The sequence below is a fragment of the Vombatus ursinus genome, unplaced genomic scaffold (assembly GCF_900497805.2).
Source record: "Vombatus ursinus unplaced genomic scaffold, bare-nosed wombat genome assembly UNPS02009205.1, whole genome shotgun sequence".
Classification (NCBI taxonomy): domain Eukaryota; kingdom Metazoa; phylum Chordata; class Mammalia; order Diprotodontia; family Vombatidae; genus Vombatus; species Vombatus ursinus.
Window position 1 is genome coordinate 55,414,874 of NW_020948983.1, and position 8,366 is coordinate 55,423,239.

The window sequence follows — 8,366 nt, forward strand, 5'->3', positions numbered from 1 at the left end:
CACACACACACACACACACACACACACACACACACACACACACACACTCTGGTACCTTGTATTTGTCTTACATTTTATCTATTTTGGTATGTGTTCACTTTTAAAGTATGTTTGAACAATCCTATAAGCCTAATGTGGCAAGGGGGGGGGCTCACTGCAATACTGGGGTAAATATAGCTGTCTTTCAGATAATTAATCCTGAAGGGCTGGCATAGGGAAGGACAGCTGTGCAAATTGGCAAGTAAGTTGGCGAGTGTACCCAGGAAGTCAATCAGGATGGTTGAGATCATGCCACATAAAGAAGGACTACATTAAACAGGTATTTTTAGCATGGAATAAGGAACTAACCAATAAAAAAATACTTATTAAATGCTTACTATGTGACAAGTACTGTACTAAGTGTTGGAAGTACAAATACTAAATTGAGATAGTCCCTACCCTCAAAAAGCTTATATTCTAATAAGGGGAAGCAATATAAGAGAGTGTTAGCCAGGGAAGACTGTTTGGACCTGAGAAGTCAGGGGATGGTTAGTGAAACAACAGGGTATAATCTATTGATAAACCCAGAAAAAAAAGAAGGTAGGCTAAGATACCTCTCTTCAAGAATCTAAAGGGCTGCCATGTGTAAGAGGAATTAGACTTGTTTTATTTGATTCTAAAGAGCAGACTTGGAAGTGATGGGTGGAAGTTGCAGAATGTTGGTTAATTGTAAAGAAGATCTTCTTAACCGTCAGAGCTGTTCAAAAGTGGAAGGGGCTGTCTGCAGAGTTCTTCCTCACTAGAGTTCTTCAAGCAAAGGCTGGATAACCACTTCTTGGCTATGGTAAGATTAAATTTCTGTTTGGCCTCTGAGTTCCTTTTCAACTTCTAAGGTGGCATGGATGAGGAGCTGAACTCAGCAGAAGTGAGAAGAAAATGTATCTACAGTAGTAGGAATGGATGATAAAGGGAAAGACTCTGGAGTCATGTTCTAGTTGGTTAAGAGGGCTGGGTAATGGGAGAGGAAAGGGAGAAAGGCCAGCGGTATTCTAGCAAGCAGCACTCAAGCAGCAATGTATGACATGTCAGTAGTCAACAAATATCTATTTTATGTATTAGTACTTAGTACTAATAATCACACATACAAATAATTGCAAAAAATGTATAAGGGATCAACTTTATTTAGGGTCTGCTACCATTCCTCTGGATGACAGCAGATAATTGAACCTGAGCAATAAACATCACCTTCTCTGCCTGCTATGTATTTATTTCAGGAGCAAAATGTTTCCATCAGGTATCAGAGGAAGGATAACTACCAAATGAAAGCTACAATTCTACATTAAAGCCAAAAATTCCCAGATCTGAATGTAACAGTGTGCTCCTCAATAGGTTCCTAAGGAATTCTTAGAAGGAGAGAAACTGCTCAGGCTACAACTTCTAATTAGCACTGAATGTCCATTAGCAGCACAGAGTTTTGGGGGCACTCCTCAGTTTTAGAGAGATAGACATAATTGCTGCTAGATTATAGCTTACACGGGGTTTTGCCTACTACATTCACCCCCAAAAAGAAGGAAGAGACCAATCTCCTCCCCACCTTTGAGCTGGCAGGGACTTCAGAGATCTCCTAGTTCAACCTCCTTATTTCTTTCTTTCTTTTTTTTTTTTTTAGTATGAGGCAATTGGGGTTAAGTGACTTGCCCAGAGTCACACGGCTAGAGTGTATTATGTGTCTGAGGCCGGATTTGAACTCAGGTCCTTCTGACCCCTGGGCCAGTGTTCTATTCACTGTGCCACTTAGCTGCCCTCAACTTCCTTATTTCAAAAAGGAAACTTCCACTCAGATGCATGAAGTCTGAGGTCACACGGCTAATTAAAGGCAGAACTAGACCCTAATGCATGGTACTTCTATTCCTGTAATTTTCTTTTCTGGTTTGAAATATTCACTACATCCATCTATCCTTTCTCCCTAAGATGCTTTTTGTTGTTACTGAGTCCTATCTGATGCAGAATTACTTATCTGGGTGAGGAAGGATGTATTATATGCAAGCTCCCTGCTGCTAGGTAATACTGACTCCCAACTTATTTTACAATCTGGATCATTAGTTTTGGGGATGTCAAGAAGAGAACCACAAGATTAAGCAAGGAACACAAAAATGTCCTTATTTTTAAAAGAAAGTCCCACAGACTTTACTAGTTGGAGATTCACAAGTTTTAAAATCTTCCTTTTGAAGAGAAAACACCAGTTTAAGTTTAAGCATCTTGGACATTCAACATTATTAATATCAATTGTTTTAATCAAATAAACACCTTGAGGACATCTGTCTTAGTGAAAGAGAGTTTTATTTTGTTGGGGTTTGGGACTAGGGGGAGGAAGAAGGGAAAGAAAGTTACTTTAGCTACCATTATAGGTCAGATTCCTGCTTTCACAAAACCTTCCTCCGTATTTCCCTGAATTCCTTCTTCCATCTTTATTATGACTATTAATAAAGAGCTATACTTTTGAGTGAGGAAAGCCTACCTTCTTGAATGTTAAAGAGTTTCTCTCCTTGGTTGGTCACTGTGAGTTGATTTTCTTTTCTCTAAATTGTTTTATCCTATATGAAGACTATTTTGACAAGAGTCAATACAAATGAGATCACATACTGGAAGCACTTTGCAAACTTTGAATCACTAAATGGCGCAGGGATAGAATGTAGGCATGGCATCAAGAAAAGGGCAAATCTTGCCTCACACACTTCCTAGCAATTGGACTCTGAGCAAGTCATTTACCTTTTCTCAGCCTCTATTTCTTCATCTGTAAAAGGGGCAAAACAAGTTTTTAACTCATAGGGGTGTTGTGAGGACCAAACAAGATTATATATCTACAGCACTTTGCAAAACTTAAATGGTGGCTATTTTATAAATAACAATTGTGACTATTATAGGTCTAGGAAACAACTGTCACAGCAAGAATATAAGATCATAGATTGAGAGCTGGAAGGGACTCAAGATCACCTAATCCAATCCCCTAATTTTATAGACTGAGGAAACTGAGACTGAGAGAGGATAAATGGAATAAGAGACAGAAGGGCAGCTAGGTGGTGCCGATAGAGTGCCAGACCTGGAGTCAGGAAGACCTGAGTTCAAATTCAGCCTCAGACACTAGTTATGTGAACCGTCGCAAGCCACTTGATCCTGTTTGCCTCAGCTTACTCATTTACAAACTGAGCTGGAGAAGGAAATGGCAAACCACTCCAGTGTCTTTGCCAAGAAAACTCCAAATAGGGTCACAGAGTTGGCCAAGACTGAAAAAGAGACAGAGAAGAAATCTGAATCTGGATCCTCTGATCCCAAATCCAGCATTCTTTCCATGGCACCAGAGTCTAGGTCTAGTTTCCTCTGGCAAACAATAAACTGAAAAATTCAGAAATGGAAAGAACTTTAGAAATTCAACTTTTTCATTTTACAGATGATAAAATTGAGGTTCAGTAAGGTTAACTGATTTATCAAAGGTCACATAGCAAATCTGTGGCCAATGCTGAAAAGAAAAAATATTACATTAGCTAAAGACCAGTTAGAATCAACACAAAATATTAAGAACCAGGACACAATTTAGGCTGCCCAAAAGGAATTTAAGTGAACAAAAAATAAGGGTATTATGATTATCTACTTCTGAAAGGGAAGAAGAGTTTAATCTAAAATTTCTTAGCTTCAACACTAAGTTTTCATTTAAAGGCTGTATATAACTTCATTATACTTATTTTGATGATAACTGAAAAAAATGTTTATAGCAGTATTAAAGTTGCAAGAAGGGAGATAATGTGGCATGGTTGAATGAACTAGATATAGGTTCAAATAGTAGCTCTGTCACTCACGACCTGTGACTTAGGAGTTAGAACTTTACATATAGTCAGACATGATCATTTTTTGGATGAGGAAACTGACACTTGGTCTTGTCCAAGGCTGCTACTGCTAGGAAGTAGCAGATCCAGGATTAAAACACAGGACCTCTGACTCTTAAACTTGGGCTCTTCCCACACTATAACATTGCCTTTTACCTTTTCTTTTCTTTTTTTTTAGGCAATTGGGGTTAAGTGACTTGCCCAGGGTCATACAGCTAGTAAGTGTCAAGTGTTTGGTCTGAGGTTGGATTTGAACTCAGGTCCTCCTGACTTCAGGGCCAGTGCTCTAGCCACTACACTACCTGGCTGCCCCCTTTTACCTTTTCTGAACCTGTTATATCTGTTTAAAAAAAGGGAGAATAGTAATACCTGACCTATCTCACAAGACCTTTGTGAGCATCAAATGAAATATGTAAAGCACTTTTTAAATGTTTCTATTGAGTGTCAGGTCTGAATGTTTTAAAAATTATTTTTTCAGTTTTAGTACTCACAGTTCAGAAATTGCTTGATATAGTTTTGTTGTCTAGACTCAAGTGGAGAAAATGTTAATAATGCAGATTAAACTTAAAGTGCCTTCCAATTTGGCTGTCAATCATGTATTATTATTCACATTTAAGATAGTGATATTATCAGTTTGAGGCCTAAGGCAAGCAAGTCACTCAAACTACTTAAGCTGGTTTTTCTCACCAGGAGAATGGAGATGATACCTTACTTGTAATCACCTCACAGTGTAGAAGCAATCAAAAGAGATCACTTGGCCAGTAGTAGAACGCAATGTCCAAGTGAGCTTCAATTAAGGTTGTCTACACCCATAGAATGTAAGCTCCAGGAGGAGAGCCACAATTTCTTTCATAAGCTCCCTCATAGCGCTTAGCACAATGCCTGGCATATAGCAGGCGCTTAATAAACGATAGCTGACTGACTTTTATGTCTTTGCAGGGTCTAACACAAAGCATTGGCTAAATAAATGCTAGTCGACTGAAGGCCGGATGGTCATTTGCATTTAGAATTCGCAAAGCTTTGGAACTTTCTGGTCAGTGTGGGTAAGAACCCAAGATTCCTTTACTTCCTTTACTTCCTTTCTAAGGCTTAGGAGCTGGGAGGGTGGGGAGATCCCTTCTAAATCAGCTCAAGGTAGTTTCAGAAGGGTAGACCAGAGCCAGGGGGCTGGTGGGGGAGGGTGTGTCTGGAGTTCCCAGCTTAGAAGAGGACGCCAGAGGACTCTCGGGGCCTCCCCCCCCCAATACCGGGGCGGTAGGCGGGGGAAGAGCATTGAGAAGGGGACAGCCGTTGGCCCCGGGGGCGGGGCAGGCCGAGGCCCAAAAGCTGTGGGGCCCCGCCGCGCCTCGGCCACGGGGATCGAACTGGAGTCTGAGCAAAGATGGAGGCCTGCGGGCGGTGGGGCCCCGGAGGAAGGGGAGCCTGGACTCTAATGCTACATTTTCCCCGCCGCCCGCGCCTCTCCGGATACCTCCTCAGCCCCGAGCGGTCCTACTCCTAGCTCTCCACCGCCCCTCTCTAGACTCACCCCGCGTCCATCGCCAGCCACCGCGTCCGTCGGTTTAAACCTTCCCCCTCAGCACTAAGGCCGGAACTTTGGGGCCGCACGAGAAGGAGACCCAGGGAAGCGGCAGACAGCGGCAGGGACAGCGTGCCCAGCCGTTGAGGAGAGGGGCGGGGGCAAGGAGGAGGGGCGGGGCTGAAGAGAGGGAGTAGGCAGGGAGGCTGAGGGAAGGGAGGGGGCAGGGAGGAGAGCGGGGCCGAGGGAAGGGAGGAGGCAGGGAAGCTGAGGGAAGGGAGGGGCAGGGAGGAGGGCGGGACTGAAGGACGGGAGGAGGCAGGGAGGCTGAGGGAAAGGAGGGGGCAGGGAGGAAGAGCGGGGCTGAGGAAGGGGAGGGACTGAGAGAGGAGAGGAACTTGAGAAAGGGGAAGAGAAAAGGAGGAGGGGAGGAGCTGAGAGAGGGGAGGGGTGGAAAAAGAGACCACTATAGTAGGGGAAGGAGAAGGACGGAGGGGAAGGGGGCTGAAAAAAGGGGAGGAGGGGCTGAGAGAGGGGGTACTGAGAAAGGGGAAGAAGAAGGGGCAGGGAGAAGGTGAGGAGCTGATAAAGGGGAGGGGGAGGAGAAAAAAAAGGAGCTGGGAAGGGGAGGAGGAAGGAGAGAGGGGCGGGGCTGAGAGAGGGAAGGGGGAGGAGAGTTTAAGTGAAGGGATGAGGGGAAGAGAAAAGAGAGGAAAGGTTTGAGAGAGGAGGCTGAGAAAAGACTAAGAGAGGGGAGGGGGGAAAGGAGGACGGAAAGAGAAAGAAGAGCAAGGAAGGGGTGGAGGGGAAGGGCTGAGAAAGGGGCAGGGAGGGGACAGGAGGGAAGGGATCCCAGCCAAACCAATCTCCAATCAATTAACAAACTTTTAATAAGCACCAAGGAGGCAGCTAGGTGGTGCAATGGATAGAATGCCCAGCCTGGAGTCAGGAAAGTTCATCTTCCTGAGTTCAAATTTTACCTCAGATACCAGCTGTGTAACACTGGGCAAATCACTTAACCCTGTTTGTCTCATTTTCCTCATCTGTAAAATGAGCTGGAGGAGGAAATGGCAAACCACTCCAGGATCTTTGCCGAGAAAACTAAACAATAAAACGTTCCAAGCACTAGAGGCACAAGAAAGCTGCAGCAGCAGAAGTAGTAATGGTATTGGTGGTGGTGGTGGCGGTGGTAGTGGTAGTGGTAGTAGTAGTAGTAGCAGTAGCAGCAGCAGCAGTAGTAGTGATGGTGTTGGTAGTAGTAGGAGAGGTGGTGGTGGTTGTGGTGGTAGTGGCAGTAGTAGTAGCAGTAGTAGCTAGTAGTTACTACTACTAGAGATGGTAGTGGTGATAGTAGTAGCAGCAGCAGCAATAGCAGCTAGCCTTTATATAGAACTTTTAGTTATGCTAATATAGGATATCCCAAAAGCTTAAGCTAACTAAAGCTTAAAACCACACGAGAACACCCTGTATTATCTCACAGCTCTGGAAAGTAAGTGCTATTATTATTATCCCTGTTTTACAAATGAGAAAAATGAGTTAGGTAGAGGTCAAGTGACTTACACAGCTAATAAGGGTCTGAGAATGGATGAGTCCCTGCCCCCTGGGAGCTAATATTCTATAAAGGTTGGGAAATAACATGCACAGAGATAAGTAAATACAAAATACAGAGTAAATAAAAAGCTATTCTGGGGGGTGGAAGTGGGGGAGAGGGAGCACATTAAGAACTCAGGGAATCGAGAAAGGTCTCCCTCAATGCCCATCAATTGGGGAATGAATGAACAAGTTGTGGTATATGAATGTAATTGGACTTCAGAAAAACTTGGAAGGACTTGTATGAACTGATGCTATGTGAATTGAGCAGAACCAGGAGAATGTTGTACACAGTAACAGCCATGTTGTGCAATGACTAACGCTGATAGACTTATCCCTTCTCAGTAATGCAAGGATCTAAGACATCTCCAAAGGTCTTGTGATGGAAAATGCTATCCACATCCAAAGAAAGAACTGGAGTTTGAATTCAGATCAAAGCATATTGTTTGCTCTTTTTTTTTCTTCTGTTTTGTTTTGTTTCTTCTTTCTGATGGCTCCTCCTATTGGTTCTGATTCTTTCTTATAACATGACTAATGTGAAAATATGTTTAATAGGAATGTATATGTATAGCCTATATCAGATTTCAAGCCATGTTGGGGAGGGAGGGAGGAGGGGGAGAAAAATTTAAAACTCAAAAACTTATGAAAGTGATTGTTGATAAATCAAAATAAATTAATAAAAAAAGAAAGGCCTTCCTTCCTCTGACTCTTTTCCTCTCTGTTAACTTTCCTCTCCCTTATCCCTGACTCCTACTAACCTCTCCTCCCCATCCTCTGTCTCCTTACTGAATTCTCTGATCCCCTGCTGAATTTTGTCCTCCTTATGCCCTGTGTCTCTCACAGACTTCTTTCAATCAAGCAAACCTTTATTAAGTGCTCATAATGTACTAGGCACTATGCTAAGAACTGGGGATATAAAGAAAAAGTCCCTGCCATCAAAGAGTTTCCATAATAATGAGGATAAAACACAAGCATATGTGTAGGTATATACAAGACTCGTATAAAGTAGATACAAGGTAACCTTAGAGTGGAAGATTCTACCAGCTGGGATACCAGGAAAGACTTCCTGAAGAAGGGGATGTTTAGCGTTCTGTCTAGATAGAAGAAAGCCAAGGAGGCAAAGAGGGGGAAGGGAAGAGGGAGAGTATTGTAGGTGTGGGAGTCAGTGCAAAGTCACAGAGATGGGAAATGGAGTGTCCTGTGTGAAAAACAGCAAATGGGCCAGTATGACTGGACCACAGAGTGTATGGAGAGGAGTAATGTCTAAAAAGACTAGAAAGATAGGAAGGGAGTGTTATGAAGAGCTTTCAATGACTGATGAGTTTATATTTGATCCTAGAGGTATTTTATTGTATAGGGGAGTGACATGGTCCTGCTTCTTATCTCTCATTGCCCCA

At 43.1% G+C, this 8,366-nt stretch overlaps 1 protein-coding gene across 3 annotated transcripts in view; it reads right to left on the minus strand.

Moving 5' to 3' along the window:
* INTS14 (integrator complex subunit 14) overlaps window positions 1-5,531 on the minus strand; it is a 26,018-nt gene extending 20,487 nt beyond the window's left edge. For 2 of the 3 annotated variants that reach the window (XM_027852169.1, XM_027852170.1), the window contains exon 1: window positions 5,389-5,531. The gene's annotated coding sequence lies outside the window, so the exon portion shown is untranslated. The remainder of the gene's footprint in view (window positions 1-5,388) is intronic. The other variant, XM_027852168.1, reaches the window with a different exon arrangement.
* Between the last annotated feature and the right edge of the window lie 2,835 nt (window positions 5,532-8,366).